Source organism: Ranitomeya variabilis, chromosome 2, assembly GCF_051348905.1.
Source record: "Ranitomeya variabilis isolate aRanVar5 chromosome 2, aRanVar5.hap1, whole genome shotgun sequence".
In the NCBI taxonomy this organism is placed as follows: Eukaryota; Metazoa; Chordata; class Amphibia; order Anura; family Dendrobatidae; genus Ranitomeya; species Ranitomeya variabilis.
The window spans coordinates 1029035505-1029054803 of NC_135233.1; positions in this window are offsets into that span (position 1 = coordinate 1029035505).

The following is a 19299-nucleotide window of genomic DNA, read 5'->3' on the forward strand; positions in this document are numbered from 1 at the left end:
CATACTTCATTATGGGACCACCCACCCTGTTCTCCATTACAGAAGCCAAGCCCTCTTTTCTGTGTAACCATAGATTTGGGCCAGTTTTGGGTGGTCTTGACCTTGTTTTTTTTGGGTTCACTAACCCCGCAGGTCATTTTGTCACCCAAGTTTACTCCGTACCCTTGCCCGTGCCCCGGTGACTATGTCACGCTGAAATGCCGCGGACCGCGCTGGCAACTCTGAGCATATGTCTGTATAATGTCGCACCCGTACCTGAGCCTCCCGACACTGCTGTCTAACGAGCACTCCTTCTAATTTATCCTGACCCCTGGCCCTATCCTTGACTGGTGCCAGAGGGTTCCTCATGCGTACGTCCCCATTTGCCTACACGACCATACAATCCCTGCTCTTCTCATACCTGCGTCTTTTATACCTGCGCCTCTGTTTGGGACCCTGGGTCTGAGCTGTCCCGAACTTACCAGGAAACACCTCCAGCTCGGGGTTCAATGGGGTCCCCACAACCTTTACTGCCACAACCTCTAGAGGGTGCCTATCGGGGTTACACTCTAACCCTAAATTGGTGACCCCTGTGGCAGACATCTTAGCATCTTCGGGTTCTACGCCTGAAACAACATCTTCAGTTTCTCCTGCCCTTACCTCTAGGGGAAGCCTATTGGGATTACACTCTGTCCCTAGGTTGGCAACCCCTATGGCAGGTATCTCAATATCTTTGGGTTCTGCACCCGATACAACCTTTTCCATGAGAGGGTTGACCCTGGTCTCCCACAGGGACCAAAACAGGGGCAAATCTCTCCCCAACACAGTCCCATATGGAAGGGTCTTTGCCACTCCCACCACATACTTAATGTCCCCACATGGTGTGGAAAAATTAACCTCCACGGTCAGGTACTCCCGGATTTCCCCGTGGATACCCATCACCTCCACTTCCAGTCCTTTGGGGTTGTTCCTGGCAACAAGGGACCTATGGACCAGAGTCTCTTACTCCCCATGTCCAGGAGAGCCTCTGTTCTGCACCCATTCACAAGTACCTGGCACAATCGTGGTTTGCTGCCGGCTGTGCCCATAGTGGTGATGCAGACTGATTGGGCACACATAGACTCATGGCAAGTGTTGCCGCAGTCCATGGGCTTAGATATCACCGAACAGTTACTGGCCCCATACCTGGGCTCTGGTGCAACGTCCTGAGTGGGTTTATACTGCTCAATCAATTCTATCAGCAGTTCCAGGGTGACTAGGTCCCTCAGCCCGACCCAGTGCTGCATGTCAGCCAGCAGAGCCCTCACCATCCGGTCAGCCACAATTCTCTCCATCATCTCGAATGGGGAAAAAAAAAACTTAGGCTGTAGCCATTCCTCCACCAACTGCAGTAAGTCATTTTTCCTGAGACCTGGCGGATCGAGACTCTTCATAGGACCACTGGTACACCCAATGATCGCTCCTTACCTTTGGGGTCTCTTCAGGACTCTGCTGATTGCCCCTCACTTTAGCGGTCTCATTTTTACCATGCTGAAGCTCTGCTATCTTCCACTGCAGTGCCTCCTGCTGCCGCTGCTGCTACAACTGCATCTCTTGCTGCTGCAGAACCTCTTGCTGAATCATTTGCAGATTGAGCACAACTTGCTCCAAAAGTTCCTCTTTTTCTCCAGCAGACTTGCACAACGATCTGCAGCACTCTCTGGGGTATGGCTTAGTTCACACTGCCTGCATTCTCCACCATATGTAGGTGTTGTGAATTCTGCTTTTGGGTTCCCTCCGGTGGTTGTTGGTGGTAATACAGTTGTCCCTGGGTTGCAATCTTGGGCAGGTGTCCCTGCTGATTGCAGTGCTGACTGGGGTATTTAAGGTTGCAGGATTCATTAGTCCTTGCCAGTTGTCCATTGTTCTTGGAAAGTTTGGATCTCAGTCTGGTTCCTCCTGCCCTGCTGCCAATTCAGCAAAGATAAGTGTCTGGTTTCTTTTTCTGCAGCACACATGCTGTGTGCTTTACAGATCAGTGCTTTTCATTGTTTTTTCTTGTCCAGCTTAGACTGTGCTAGGATTTTTCCAGTCAAGTTGGATTCTCAGGAGATGCAGATATACGTTCCATGTCTTTAGTTAGATGGTGGAATTTTTGTATTATCTGCTGTGGATATTTTCAGGGTTTTATTACTGACCGCTTAGCATTCTGTCCTATCCTTTCCTGTTTAGCTAGAGTGGCCTCTTTTGCTAAACCCTGTTTTCTGCCTGCGTGTGTCTTTCCTCTAATAGTCACAGTCAATATTTGTGGGGGGCTGTCTATCCTTTGGGGTTCTGCTCTGAGGCAAGATAGGATTCCCATTTCCATCTATAGGGGTATTTAGTCCTCCGGCTGTGTCAAGGTGTCTAGGATTGTTAGGTACATCCCACGGCTACTTCTAGTTGCGGTGTCAGTTTAGGGATTGCGGTCAGTATAGGTTCCACCTACTCCTGAGAAAGTCTCATGCGGCTCCAAGGCCACCGGATCATAACAGTAGGGCAGCGGTATCACCGTACGCAGTGAAAGCGGCAGTGACCCAAGCAAGTTCAAATAAAATGTTCCTTTAATGTGTTACTTCACACAGTCCATAAGAATACATAGTACACGGCTTTGTTTGCAGTCCCTAAATAGGCCAGACTTCCCTTTGTCCAGTTTCCCTGGCTGACCGCACGCTGGGACCTGGTCTCTTTACTCATGCAGTGCACAGCACGCTGTATACTCCGGATCACAGCCAGGTAAACAAAAGACAGCCCGAGATGCAGGGTGTCAGTGTTTTTGGTTCCTCTTGCCCCTGTGTTGCCTCACACAGGAAGTGCTCTGCAGACAACTACTCTGTCTGCTTCCAAACCAACACTGACACACCTTCCCCTATACTACAGGGCTTTTAATCAGTCACTGCTTCACCATTCTAATCACAGCTGCACCTGCCACCACAATACGCCCTCATGGCCTCACTACGCCTCCGTGAGCATTCTGGAGAGGACAAACAGCACCCCCTACCTGTAACAGGGGTCACTACCTCACACCCCTCACCCCTTTTCTACTTGCCCTAGATCAGTGATGGCGAACCTTTTAGAGACCGAGTGCCCAAATTGCAATCCAAAACCAACTTATTTTTTGCAAAGTGCCCTGAATGCTGAGGTTTTAGATTAGATAGAGAACTCGTACATTAGCGCGCTATAGAGTTAATAACAAAGAGCTTGTATGTGCTGCACTCCAAGCCTAAGACACTAGCCTCTAATTGTAGTGAATGTCTGCTCTTGAGAATGGAAAGGATTTTTAATCAAAAGTAAAATTGCAAAGTTGTTTGTTTTTTATAACCTCTTAGCAATTGTAACCCTTTATCATGATGAGAACAAACCCTTTAAGGCAGGGATATCAAACTCAAATACACCGAGGGCCAAAGTTAAAAGCTTGCAGAAAGTTGCAGGCCAACCTTGACATTCATTTAAAAAAAAATGTCTACAATTGAGGAAGTTTTTTTCCTTATCAAACAAAACGATTAACTTTTGGAATTCTAGTGGAATAATATAATGTTATGTAACAGCAGTAAAAAGCACATGGCCCAATGGCCTCATTTAAATATGGAATAACAAAGGATAAAATAACCTTGAAGAAAACAGATAATGAAGTATGATGCAAAAAAGTGCTCCCAAACACAGTATGATATCCCCACAGTGAACTCGTCCACGCACAGTAGGATGACCCTACTGTACCCCCTCCCTCATTTCCCTCAACAAAGAATGGTGACCCCATCACAGTATGATTCTCCAACTGTAATCCCCACACAGCCCTCCATACAGTATAATGGTTCCACATAGTCCTCCATACAGTATAATGGCCCCCTCATAGTCCTGCATAAAGTGCAATGGACCCTACATAGTGCTCAACGCAGTATAATGGCCCCACACATTGTTCCATATTATAAAACGGCCTCAATGGCTCTATACTGTATAATGGCCCCAAACAGTGCTTCATACTGTATAATGGCCTCACACAATGCTCCATACAGTATAATGGCATCACACAATGCTCCATACTGTATAATGACCCCACATGATGATCCATACTGTACAATGGCATTACACGATGCTCCATACTGTATAATGGCCCCACTTAAGTTCATACTGTATAATGTGCCCACATAGTGCTCCATACCATATAATGGCCTCACATAAAAAATAGCATATATACTTGTGTATAAGCCAACCCGAGTATAAGCTGAGGCACCTAATTTTGCCACGAAAAACTGGGAAAAAGTATTGACTTGAGTATAAGCCAGGTATGCATTGTCTCCTAATCCCTATTCTGGTATGCATGGTTCCTCATCCCATCCTTGTCTGAATCGCTCCTCATCCCCATCCTTGTCTGCATGGCTCCTCATCCCCATCCTTGTCTACATGGCTCCTAATCCCTATCCTTGTATGCATGGCTCATTATCCCCATCCTTGTACACATGGCTCCTTACCCCCATCCTTGTATGCATGGCTCCTTATTCCCATCATTGTCTGCATGGCTCCTCATCTTTATCCTTGTATGCGTGCCTCATCCCTGTCTTGGTATGCATGGCTCCTCATCCCTATCCTTGTATGCAAGTGCAGCGCCCCAGAGTCCTGGTTGCTGCAGTGATATTATTCCTCCACCAGGGGGAGTGATATTACGTCTGGAGGCAATAAAGGAGATCTCCTGTCCAGGTATCACAACGACACACCACACACTTCACACTCCAGTCCACCAGGGGGAGCAAAGGTTCTATCCACTAGGCCACTCCTCACAGATAGGTAAAACTGGTGGGTTGGTTAGGAAGTGAGGCAGAAGCTGACTGGGCTTCGTACAGACAGTCAGATCCTGACGGAGTTTGGCAGAAGCTGGCTGGAGTGGGTTCCAGCCAGATCCAGACTGTGGTCTGTGGAAGACGAGGGTCCACGGAGCTGCGCCTGCCCTAAGTGCGGCAGCATCCAAAGAGAGAGACATTGAAAGGAAGCGTGTTGTAGTGAGTGAGAAACGAAGGCATAGCAACAAGTGGATACCAAAGAGGATAGTGACCGAAGAGAATCGGCAACCTTCTGGTGCGCGATCCGGTAGCCAGAATACCGAGGGAGTAAAGTGCTCTACGCCATTGCTTCAGAGACTGGCAGGACAGTCAATTCCAAGTTGGCTGCCTGACCTTAATACCTAAGAAGACAGGGCAAATTGTGGGGGTCGGGGCGTCTCTATTGTCCCTATAAACAAGCCTCAGGCTATCAGTCATACGGGTTTTGTTCTATCCGACCACGGGGAACAGAGAGAGAAGAGTAATAAGTGAGGACCTTATTAGAGCTTAAGCAAGTGAGGACCTACTGTGTTACTGTGCGCATAGGAAGGCTATTGCATTCCACCTGGATAAGGAGACTCTGGATTTGCCTTCAGACCAGCCGGACTCTGCCTACCTTGTGATCCGGTGCCCTGGACTGTGGACACTGAAGCCTTCAGTAAAGGTAAAGAGACTGCAACCTTGTGTCCTCGTTATTCACTGCGCCTCACACCATCCACCATCTACACCTAAGGGAAGCCCTGGGGACACACTCCACCTGTGGGGAGGTATACCATCAATCTGCCATAACACCACCCCAGTGGACCCCTAAGCAGCGTCGGTCACCCTGACCGAATACCACAGGTGGCATCACGAACATTATCCCTTTAAAGACCTTTCCCTTTTAATACGGACGCCCCTAGGGCCACGGACCGGGTCAGCCACCATGACATCCCCAAAGAGAACTGAAGGACCCGGCTCTGAGTACCCCATTGCCCTTACGTGGCGGTGATACACATGGTTCCTCATCTCTATCCTTGCATATATGGCCCCCATGAGAAAACCATTAAAAAAAACCCCATCCTAGCTACCTTCCTTGCTCCCCCTTGCAGCATCTTGCTCCTGTGCCAGCAGCATCTGTAGCCAAGCGATCACGTGTTCCTGCTCATTAAGGTAATGAATATTCACCTCTCTCCATGCCTATGAGAGTGGAGTGAGATGAATATTCATTACTTTAATGAGCGGACACCTGTGATAGCCCGGCAGATGCTAGAAGCCGGAGACTGCTGCTATCACTGTGCACGCTATAAGATAAATGAATATTCACTGCCAGTGCAGTGAATATTAATTTCTTTTTAGCAATGGGCACAGGAGATAGCCGCAGCCGCCGGCTCCTGCCTCCTGTGACCCGCTTCTCCACCGCTCCCCCTCCCTCGACATTTTCTGGGACAATGACTCGTGAATAAGCTGAGGGGGCATTTTCAGCACAAAAAAAGTGCTGAAAAACAAGGCTTATACACGAGTATATACGGTAACTACTCACTTCTACTCATTCCAACGCTGATCTGGTCTCTTCATATATCACAATACTACCTGTGGGCACTAGCTCCGCCACTCTCCTCAGCCCTCAGACTGATGGGAGGATGCATGACCTGATGGGACATTGCATGTGATGAGGGAGATAGCGAGGGGGCTGAGAAGAGTGGTGGTGGCACTAGTCCTGAGGAGATGGCGTGCGTGCCCTCCAGGAGGGCTCTGCGTGCCCCCCTATGGCACGCTTAGGTTCACTGCCACTGCCCTAGACCCTCAGTCTGGGCTGTTCCCAAAATATTAACTGTACCTACAGTTACTGTCTATATTCTAAACACTAAACTATATCCAATACTTTCCCTATACCTGAGCTGAGTGTATCAGTTATTTTAGGCATTACCTTTCCAGTACCCACACATCAGCTTCAGTTCCTATTACACTATATATTAGTTACATTTTATATGTCACCATAAAACGCAGTAAAAACACATGACAGTAGTAACACTACTCAATTGTTGTCTTCAGGGGTAGGAACACGATAGTTTGTCACCCTTTACATTATGCACAATGCACAGTAGGTACGTACAACCATATCACATAGTGATTGTTAGTTGTCTTGGTTGATGATGTCATATTATGTTAGTCGATGATATTGTGTTCTGTTAGTTGGGGATGGGATATTGTGTTGATTATTGTACGTTATGTTGGCTGGTGATGTCATATTGTATTGGTTGGTGATGGCAAGGTGTGATAGTTGGTGATGTATTTTTTTGGTTGGTTTCGGTAGGTTGTGTTGGTTGGTGTTGGCATCTTCTGTTGGTTGATGATGGCATCTTCTGTTGGTCGGTGATGGAGCGTTGTGTTGGTTGGTGAAGGCATGTTATGTTAGTTGATGATAGCATGTTCTGTTGGTGATGGTGTGTTATGGTGGTTGGTGATGTCATATTCTGTTGGTTGGTGATGGCATCTTCTGTTGGTTGGTTATGGAGTGTTGTGTTGGTTGAAGGCATATTATGTTGGTTGGTGAAGGCATCTTCTGTTGGTTGGTGGAGTGTTGTTGGTTGGTGAAAGCATATTATGTTGGTTGGTGATGGCATGTTCTGTTGGTGATGGTGTGTTGTGGTGGTTGGTGATGGCATATTCTGTTGGTTGGTGATGGAGTGGTTTGTTGACTGGTGATGGCATCTTCTGTTGGTTGATGATGGCATTTTCTGTTGGTTGTTAGAATGTTGTGTTCGTTAGTGATGATGTGCTGGTTGGTGATTGCATGCTGTGTTTTTGGCGATGTTGTATTGGTTGCCGATGTCATGCTGTGTTAATGGTATGTTGTGGTGTATTAGAATGTGTATTGGTTGGCGATTGCATATTGACGGTTGGTGATGGCATGATGCAGGGCCGGCTCCAGGTTTTTGAGGGCCCCGGGCGAAAGTCTCAGTGGGCCCCCCCTTTAACACATACCACGATTCATGATCGCATATAACACAGCCATATAGTATATAACACAGCCCATGTAGTATACAGCACAGCCTCGTAGCATATAACACAGCCATGTAGTACATAGCACAGCCACGTAGCATATAACACAGCCCACATAGTATATAACACAGCCACGTAGCATATAACACAGCCATGTAGTATACAGCACAGCCCACGTAGCATATAACAGCCACGTAGTTTATAGCATAGCCCACGTAGCATATAACAGCCCATATAGTATATAGCACAGCCACATATATAACACAGCCCACGTAGTATATAGAACAGCCATGTAGTATATAGCTCAGCCCACGTAGCATATAACAGCCCACGTAGTATATAACACGGTCCACGTAGTATATAGAACAGCCATGTAGTATATTGCACAAACCCACGTAGAATATAACAGCCCATATAGTATATAGCACAGCCACATAGTATATAACACGGTCCACGTAGTATATAGAACAACTATGTAGTATACAGCACAGCCATGTAGTACATAGCACAGCCACGTAGCATATAACACAGCCCACGTAGTATAAAACACAGCCACATAGCATATAACACAGCGACATAGTATATAGCTCAGCTCACGTAGCATATAACAGCCCACGTAGTATATAACATGGCCCACGCAGTATATAGAACAGCCATGTAGTATATTGCACAGCCCACATAGAATATAACAGCTCATATAGTATATAGCACAGCCACATAGTATATAACACGGCCCACATAGTATATAGAACAGCCATGTAGTATATAGCACAGACATGTGGTATACAGCACAGCCCCCCTCCCCCCAAGAATTGCCCCATAGTCCAGTACTCACTATTATACTGTAGTTACAAAAAAACCCACTCCTCACCTCTCAGCGTTCTCGCGCCACGCTGCTCCCTCCCTGCTCCGGTCTCGGCAGCTGCCGCTGCACTGCCTGACACACAGCGAGTGCGCGATGACATCATCGCGCACCCGCAGCGGCAGTGTCAGAGGCAGAGTGGGGAATGATGGGAGAGGGAGGGTCAGGTGACGCTCTCTCCTCCATCATTTGCTTTGAACTTTACCGGCAGACGCCGGTAAAGTTCAAAGTGGCGGGGGGACAGGCGCTTGCGACAGGCTGGCCCCCCTGCCTCACCGGGGCCCCATAGCAGCTGCGTGATGTGCCGCTAGCTGAGGCACTGGCAGATGCCTGCCCCTAACGCCGGCCCTAAATGGGCCCCCCTGTCCCTGGCATGATGTGTTGGTTGGTGTTGTCATATTTTGTTGGTTGGTGATGTCATGTTATGTTAGTTGGGGATAGCATCTTTTGTTGGTTGGTGTTGTCTGATTCCGTTGGTTGGTGATGCCATCTGTTGGTTGTGGTTATCTGATTGTGGTGGTTGATGTCATGTTATAGTGCTGGTGATGGTTGGTACATTTTGTTGGTTCATGATGGTACGTTGTGTTATGTGTGGTGGTATGATGATTATTAGCATCTTTCATGACTCAATATTACCGTACATGTCTGGCCTACTCACAATCTTTCTTTCAACTATTACTACTACTACTACTACTACTGTTTTAAAACCATTTTCTAGAAACAGAATGAAAGAAATCTTAAGAAAGTTGCTATTAAAAAAACCTTTACAAATATTTCCCAGCACAGGAATTGTTAAATATAATACTGATGGTTTTATTCCCTGAAGTTAACTTCCAGAGGTCATTCTCCCATAATCATTGTCTGAGTAGAAATAATAGTGTGATACGCTAATGCAATTTTACAACTAAGTGCTGTGTTAGGGCGAGATACAAAAGAAAACATTTCCGTACAGTCCAAATCCAGCATGTTCTCTTTATAATACATTATGTTGAGATCTGCTTTGGAAACGGTCAGACAGTGGAAATTCTATATAAGATGCATTGTAACCCTCAATGATTGGGTTAATTGTCTAATGACATTGTGTGCTAACTGTACTGACGTAGACCATGAGACACAGAGCAAATAACATCAGGCCAGGAATGTATACCATCTTACTCATTTGACGTTTTAAGGCCTAAAATTGCTTGTGATATATGCATTGAAATCCGTTATCTCCATTACATTACATATATCTCATCTCAGGCAGGTTGGATTTAATAATGTGGCACCTTATCCACATTTTACTCCTCCATTGTTAGAATCAAGAGCCTAAAAGCCCGGCTCTTTCTATAATATATGGGATAATGTACCCTCATCTGATTATTACTGATATTCCATGACCTTGTAACTTTACAGAGGTCAGAAGACACAGTACTCAGAAACTTTCCCATTTATCCCACATCTACACTCTGACAGCTATTGTACAAAAACGCCTTCATCATTATGAAATGTGAAAAAGAGCAAATCTTAAATGGATCCTCTAAGGTATAGATAAAAAAAATAAGATTTTATTCTCGTAATCATTCATTAGGCAGACTGTTAGAGCCTAAAAAATACATTTTTGTACTTACTGTTTAGAATAAAGACCACAGAGTACTAAATCGGGTTTCTGTATTTTTACTACTTCTGACTGGATCTGACCAGTACAGACTATGAACCCAACTCATAAAGACCGGTATATTGTGTCTTGATGGGTTTGCAGGAGTTATATGTGCCACATTCACCCAGAGGTGTGCATTTGTGAAGAGACAATTTGTTGGGTGCACTTGTCTATGCCACTTCCCCTTAAAGTTCCACATACTTTTCAAAAAGTTGGCAAAGCTGGCGTAAAATCAGAAAAAGTTTCAAAATGTTTGCAAAATTTTTCAATTTGTGACGAAAACTGTTTAATGAATTGGGATCCTTGTGTAGGGCGACTGGTGAGTTTTTGACGCTGCATAATTTCTCTGCACAGGGTCTTACTGGTCCAGAAAAGTGGATGGGGTTTATAGAAGTCTCCTGCCCACTGTGCTTTTTTTCTACTCAACATAAACTAACCTGCATTGCGTGTATTAAATCTGCAACAGGACAATTTCTCTTGCAGATACGCTGAATTTTTTTATGTGCAGATTTTCCCCAAAGAATTGCATCCCCAAAGAATTGCATTAGATACGGAAAATTTGCAGGTAAAAAACCCACATGCATGTTTTGGCAAGAGCCCACTAAAGATGCATGCAGTCCACACATGACTGTATCAACAAAGTTTTGTAAAGAAAAATACTAGAATGTATCAAAGCAAAGTAGCTTTACTTAAAACATGACATAGACTGGAGACAAAAGACTCAATCAAAAACACAGTAAAAACATGTAAAAAAAACACTAAAAAATTCAATGAAAAAATGCAAGTAACCTAATTTACCTAACAGGTGCAGAAAATGTGCAACATCAAAAACTCAGCAAATAACCCATTGTGGGAACGTAGCCTAAAGTTATATTCACAAGTTAAGTTTTGTAGCGTTTTTTTGTGTATTTTCTGCATATTAAAAGCTGCTTTTTACAGCAAAGTATTTTCTCTGCAGCGCTTTCCCATCTTTTATTATCACACTGCTCTGTGCTCTCATCGGTGCACAGGCCAGTGATAGTAATAGAAAGGGAATGTTTGTCTAAACTCTTCTAAAGAAATGAATCTTGGTCCCTGGCAGTAGAATTTCCCGTTTCGTCTGCTTGAGCATGCACATTTTTAGCATGTACAGTGCAGAAAGTATCAATGGCAAGCTGTGCCATCCACAAGATGGTGGCACACATCCAGATAGATATATAAATCAAGGGTTTTTAAAGAGATACTGACTACTTTGAAAGTCAATGGCCCTGATTCATCAAAGCTTTAATGCCAGAAAACTGGTGCACTACGATTCGAAAAGCTGCCAAATTTTTGCGCAATGTGCAGTTGTGCAAAAATGTTGTGACTTTTAGACAAGGTAGACTCTTTTGGCCAGGCTCGACTCTTCTGTAACTTATTAAACATTTGTTAAAATGTCCCATGTTCCTGCTACATCTGTCTATCCTGTCACATGATCCTGCACGATGTATCTCCAATTCTCCATCCTGCTCCATGATCCTGCCCCATCTGTCTCCATCCTGCAACATTTGTCTCCATCCTGCCCCATGTTCCTGCCACATGTCTCTATCCTGCCCCATGATCCTGCACCATGTGTCTCCATCCTGCCCCATGATCCTGAACCATGTGTTTCAATTGTGCCTCATCTGTCTCTATCCTGCCCCATCTGTCTCCACCCTGCCCAATGCTCCTGCCCAACCTGTCTCCATCCTGCCCCATGTTCCTGCCACATGTCTCTATTCTGCCCCATGATCCTGCACCATGTGTCTCCATCCTGCCCCATCATCCTGAACCATGTGTCTCAATTGTGCCCCATCTGTCTCCATCCTGCCCCATCTGTCTCCAACCTGCCCCATGTTCCTGCCCAAGCTGTCTCCATCCTGCACCATCTTTCTCCATCTTGTGCCATGATCCTAAACCATGTGTCTCCATCCTGCCCATCTGTCTCCATACTGCCCCATGATCCTACACCATGTGTCTCCAACCTGCTCCATGACCCTGCACCATGTGTCTCTATCCTGCCCCATGATCCTGTTCCATCTGTCTCTGTCCTGCCCCATGTTCATCCTATGTCGGTCTCCATCCTGCCCCATCTGTCTCCAACCTGCCCCATGTTCCTCCCCAAGCTGTCTCCATCCTACACCATCTTTCTCCATCTTGCGCCATGATCCTAAACCATGTATCTCCATCCTGCCCCATCTGTCTCCATCCTGCCCCATGATCCTACAACATGTGTCTCCAACCTGCTCCATGACACCTGTACCATGTGTCTCTATCCTGCCCATGATCCTGCCCCATCTGTCTCCATCCTGCCCCATGTTCATCCTCTATCGGTCTCCATCCTGCCCCACCTGTCTCCATCCTGCCCCACCTGTCTCCATCCTACCCCATCTGTCTCTATCCTGCCCCATGATCCTGAGCCATGTGTCTCCATTGTGCCCCATCTGTCTCCATCCTGGCCAATCTGTCTCCATCCTGCCCCATGTTCCTGCCCCAGCTGTCTCCATTCTGCTCCATCTGTCTCCATTCTGCCCCATGATCCTGCAATATCTCTCTACACCCTGCTGCATCTGTCTCCATCATGCCACTCAAACATTCTGCAGCTTGCCGCTTTCAATAATAATACAAACCACACATTCTCCTTACCTGGTCATGGTCCAGTGGCGATGTGCCCTCCAGCCATTTCAAGCACAGACTTGCCGGCAAATGACAATGACGTCATACGCCAGCGACATGCGCACTGACGTCAGCTGCCAGCCTCCAATTGGCTGGCGGCTTTTAACTATTGCTATGAGGGCCCGCATGGCAATAGATTTTAACTGAACCTGTGTCTCGGACACAGGTTCAGTTAATGCATCGACAGAATCCTGCCGCTGGGGCCTGGTGAGCAGAAGATGGGGGGCTCGCTGCGGGCTCCCTCTGCTCAACGGGCCCCATACCCCAGTAAGGGCAGCAGTGCCCTGATAGCGGCCCTGATAACCATTATGTACTGGATATCACCATCAGAAGCAGATATTTCACCAGTCACCACTGTACACGCTTGTAACAGGCAGATTACAGCTAGAACGTGCTTGCTTATTTGGGACAATAGTCAGAAATCAATTGCTTCTATTACCCTTTTCACGTGCTTCCTCGGGGAATCACAAGGACGTCTTCTGTAAGGGATGAAGACTGTATATGAATTTTGAGAAGCTGAGCCTTTTGTATAAGAAGCTCTGTATCTGATTTCTCAGTATAAGATGAGAAAATGATACATAAAATTAAATCATTTGGTAAACCTATGTAAAACACCAGCCTTTATAGAACAGTCACAACCCATTGCACATAATCATCGTTTTCTATGCACATTGTGTTTATTGAAATATATGGTTTTCCTTTGTCTACAGTGTTCTCTCTAATGGACATATATTGGTTCACCCATAGGTTACTGAAGCAGGACATGGATTGAGTCCTTGCTAATGAATCTGATAAAGTTCATCTTCAATCTATTCTTCTAAAAAGGTTGGAAACTGGTATTAAATATGAAAAATAATTTAAAAATAATCTGATATTTTCAACTTTTAAACACTTGGGGGAGCAGCTGCTGAAATTTGTCATAAACCCTAGTGTAGTGCTGGCTCACATTACGACTGCAGTGAATATGGGTGGGGCCTGATCACGTGTGTGACATCACTGCTCTCCTCCCCTTCTGGGTGTTTGCAAGAGGATAAAGAAGGATGAAATGTAGGATCACAGTGCGGAGACTGTGAGTGCAAAGTGATACTCACACAGGACAGGGTCACCGAGGACGGCCGGCAGCTTTGATTCTGTTAGTTGGCGCTTCGCTGCTCACTGTATCTTACATGATAGGATTAGATACACAAACTGTATCCCACATAAAATTAGATACACAGACTGTATCCCACCAGGATAAGATTAGATACAGACTGTATTACACATCATAGGATTAGATACACAGCTCAGCGGACTATTACACATCATTGGATTAGATACACAGCTCAGCGGACTGTATTACACATCATTGGATTAGATACACAGCTCAGCGGACTATTACACATCATTGGATTATATACACAGCTCAGCGGACTATTACACATCATTGGATTAGATACACAGCTCAGCGGACTGTACTACACATGATAGGATTAGATACACAGCTCAGTTGGCTATATTACACATGATAGAATTAGATTTTACACAGCTCAATGGACTGTATTCCACACCATAGAATAGGATACATACAGTAGCTCAGCAGATTATGTAACACTTACCGTAGTAGGATTAGATTCACAGATGGCGTCACACATGATGGGATTAGACACATGGCATCATGTGATAGATACAGTCCATGTATTTTATTCTATAAGGTGTGAAACGATCTACTGAGCTGTGTATCTGATCCTGGGTCATACATGATAGGATTAGATACATAGAAAGCATCACACATGATGGGATTAGATACATGTCTCAGTAGACTGCATCACATGATGAGATTAGATACACTGCTCAGCAGAGTGTATCACAAATGATAAAATTAGATACATGGCTCAGCAAACTGTATCATGCCTGTTAGAATTAATACACAGACTGTCACACATGATAGGTTTGGATACACAGCTCAGCATACTATCATGAGTGAAACAGTCTGTGTATCTAATTATCACATGCATTATACAACTTGTTGAGCCATGGAGCTAATCACAAACATGTGTGATACAGTTTATGTATCTAATCCTATCGTATGTGATACAGTCCGCTGAGCCATGTATCTAATCCTATCATGTAGGACACACATCCGCTCACCACCGCTGTCCAGGACCCTTTGTCACGGCTCGCCACAGAACACTGTAAGAGTGGTGACAGGGGGACATTGTACCTCAGCACCCAGCTCTGGACTACAATAAAATGGCGCCTGGCGCCCCCACAGCTGTGAACGAGACAGCGCAGGGGTTGTGCCTAGTTCACAACTGAGACAGCCACAGTACAGGAGACGTGATTGGACAGCGACCGCAGCCTTTTATGTACAGGGGCTGTCGTATGTGCGATGAGTAAGGCCGTACTGGGCCGCAGGCCTTCAAAGGGAGGACGCCATGACAGGGTTAAGTGATAATACATGAGAAAGCATTGGGTTGAGGGAATTTTGGGTGGGGAAGGGTTAATAAATTTGAATCAGGGGAATGATGTATGGCTAGGGGGAGGGGGAATGGGGAGAAGAGGCGGAGTAAGGGCGGGCAGTATAAGGGGCAACGGCCATCTCAGTGGGGCAACCATTTTAGGTCCCCCACCGTACTAGAAACAAGCTCAGAGCTCATTTTAGTTATGGAGATTGAGGCGATTTTGCAGCAATTGAGAGCGGCTGCGGGAACCAGAGGTGCGGGATGGCTGCAGGCATCCATTCAGGGCCTGCTGCCTGATGAGGGAGCCGACCAACCCCAAGGTTTAAGTGCAGGGCGACGGACTCGGAGGTCTAGGCCTCCGGAGCGCCTCAGCCCTGAGGCTACCCCCAGGGCCCGGCGCCGTATAAGGAGCCCCTCTAGGGACCCTCCGGCCGCGGTCACGAAGCGTCGGCAGCCGGCGCGTAAACCTGCGGCTGGGAGGAATCCGCAACACCGGCGGGGCCTGCAACAGGGGGAGGTGTCGGCCTCCCCTGCAGCGATGGCGTCTGGAGGAAGCGTGGATCCAGGAGCAGGAGCGGCCGCTGCCCAACCAGGAACGGGCTCGGCTCGGCGGGGCAGAGAGGTACTGAAGAGCACACGAGGGCCTGCTAGTCAGGTGCCTTCAGCGCAGGGGGGAAGCCGGCAACGCGAGCACTCACCAGCAGCAGAAGGAGCCAGGGATCCGGGGTCAGGAACGGCTGGGGCCCCTTCGGTTCGGCCCCAGGCTCGGCATTCATCCAGCAGCAGTGAGGAGTCGGCGGGGCGAGCATCAGCACGCAGGGCGGCTGGTGAGTGGCAGTGGGGAGTCTCCTCCTGCTCATCGGCTGCTGCTGCTGCTACAGAGAGCAGAACTGGACGTCCCTGTGCTGCAGCTGGGAGGGGGAGGGGGAGGGGGGGCGAAGCTGACCGCAGGCATGGAGGAGATCGCTGTGTAGTAGGAGGGAGGGAATCTCTGGCCACTGGGGAGGGGGAGAGGAGGGGGGAGCATGGATTAGGCCATTCATTTAGAAGAAGAGGATCATCAGATGGATTTGAACCAGGACATGTGGGACGTATGGACACTGGGGACGCAGCGGTCGAGTCAGGCTGGCTGCACACTGCATCAACTTCCATGGGACAGCACGAGGATGGAGGAAGCACGCGCCCAGAGAGATCGCGTCAGGACGCCGGATTGGCGGCTGCTGGGAACACAGCACCCAGGCAGCCAGGTGAGCGAGACTGCACTTCTTTTTACTTACCTGCACTAGCCTCAAATGTGAATGCAAGGGGGGAGGAATTATCTGTTGGGGGGGCTAGTGGCGGCTCTGGTGTTTTATTACAAAGTCTTAAAGATTTAGTGCGGTTATGGGGGGCGGGGAGTGCGCAGGGTACGTTATCTCCCTCGGCGGCTTGGTTAGGTAATAGAAGGGGTATAGGGGATGGAGAAAGAAGTCTGGAGTCACGTCCTGTGGTACAGAGCGAGGTAACGGGGGTTACTGCGGCGGCTGGGGACGAGGCGGCTTCGGGCAACGCAATAACGGGTCAGGTATCCACGGCGGTTGATAACGGGGGCAAAGATAAAGATGAAGCAGTGCGTTTAGGGGATGCTGCAAAATGTGAAGTGTATGTCTGTTTTGAGGGGCCTCTGGGAACACATTTAAAGCAGGAAGTAAGGGATAGGATTTGGAAGGGGGAATACGTGGAGATATTCTCACTTCTCCCACTCGAACGTTTTAATTTAGACAGGGTCAGACGGGATGAGTATAAAAAGGAAGACGAGGAGAGGAGACGTTTTCGTTTGATACCCCGCACATTCAACAATTGGTTACAGGCTTTCGCTATATTGGCTAGTGTGATTGGGGAAAAAGCGCCAGAAAATTGTTCGCCCCTATTCTGCTATATGGATACCATAGGGGAGGCATATAGAGTATACGGGGGACAAGGATGGTTGAGATATGATGAACAATTCCGCCAGAGGAAAGCAGTTCGTCCAAACATTAGATGGGAACATAAAGACATAGCTCTATGGATGAGAGTGACGGCCCCTGGAAAAGGGGGTTCGGGTTCACAATCGTTTCTTGGGGGCACCGGGGGTTCAGGGCAGTCAGGGCACTCGGTGGCAGTACAGAAAGGACTGTGCTTCTCATACAATGACGGCGCATGCAGGTTCGGCGCCAAGTGCAAATTCAAACACGAGTGTTCCGCCTGCGGAGGTAATCATGGGGTGTCGAAGTGCTTCAAGGGAGGAAAACAGAAGGGATCTGAGGGTTTTGAAAAAAGGGGTGACACCGGTTCGGCTGGAAGAGATGGAGCACTTCCTAAATAAATACCCTGACAAAGAGGCTGCAAAATTGTTGCGTGATGGTTTTCGGGAGGGATTCAAGATCCCTTTTGTTGACATGGAGGTGAGGTTATCAACCAGGAATTTGAAATCAGCCAGGGAATTCCCAGAAGTGGTCACTGAAAAATTGCAAAAAGAAGTGGCTTTAGGTAGAATGGCTGGGCCGTTTGACACAGCCCCCATGGTTAACCTGAGAGTGTCGCCATTGGGGGTTGTACCAAAAAAGGAGCCTAACAAGTTCAGGTTGATTCATCACCTCTCATTTCCGAAGGGCTCTTCGGTAAACGATGGAATTGACCCCCAATTGTGTTCTGTGTTATATACTTCTTTTGATTCGGCAATGTCATGGGTTAGAAAATGTGGACAAGGGGCCATGTTGGCAAAGACGGACATTGAGGCAGCGTTTAGACTGCTACCAGTTCATCCGGACAGTATGCATTTGCTTGGTTGTTTTTGGGACGGGGGATTTTTTGTGGATCGTTGTTTACCGATGGGGTGTTCATTGTCATGCGCCTATTTCGAAGCATTTAGTACGTTTTTAGAATGGGTAGTTAAGGACGTGACAGGACTCGGTTCTTGTGTTCATTATCTGGATGATTTCTTGTTTGTTGGGTCGGCCTTTTCTTCGGATTGTTCGGTTTTACTTCACTCGATGGAAGGGGTGGCTAAAAAATTTGGCGTTCCATTGGCAGCGGAAAAAACGGTTGGGCCTGTTACATCTTTGAGTTTTCTGGGTATTGAAATCGACACGGTGGCAATGGAGTGTAGATTGCCTGAGGACAAACTGGTGAACATGAGATTGGAGGTGAAGCGTGTGGGTAGCTTGAAGAAGGTAACAGTTCGTGAGGTCCAGTCGTTGCTTGGTAAACTGAACTTCGCATGTCGGATCATGCCAATGGGAAGAGCCTTTTGTCGTAGACTTTCATTGGCCACGGTTGGGATTAGGGCGCCAAATCATTTCATACGGCTTAGAAGGGATCTGAAGGATGATTTGAAAGTTTGGGAATTTTTTCTGGATTCATACAATGGAAAGTCACTCTGGATTGCGCCGGTGGTGTCGGCGGAGTTTCTCGGCATTTTGGTCGGTTCAGCGGACGAATCGGGTTTTTCTTTGTTTTTTCGGAACGAATGGTTAGTGGCCGAGTGGCCAAAAACGTGGAAAGAGAACGGTTTAGTGGCTGATATTACACTACGCGAAGTTTTTCCTATCGTGGTAGCTTTGACACTATGGGGAGGCAATGTTCGAGACAAGAAAATATGTTTTTGTTGCGGCTCAGTTGGGGCCATGGAGGCTATTAATTCGTTGTCATCATCAAAACACTCTCTTCTGCGAGTTTTACAACAATTGGTTTGGGCTGGTTTGAATTTTAATTTGTGGGTCACGGCGGAGCTTGGGGTTTTGAAATATAACAAAATTCTTGAAGCTCTTTCTTCTTCGCAGTGGGATCGTGTTCGGGAGTTGGCACCTCAAGTGGAACCCACGGGGAAGGTTTGTTCAGAGGAGCTTTGGAATCTTCCGCTGGGGCAGT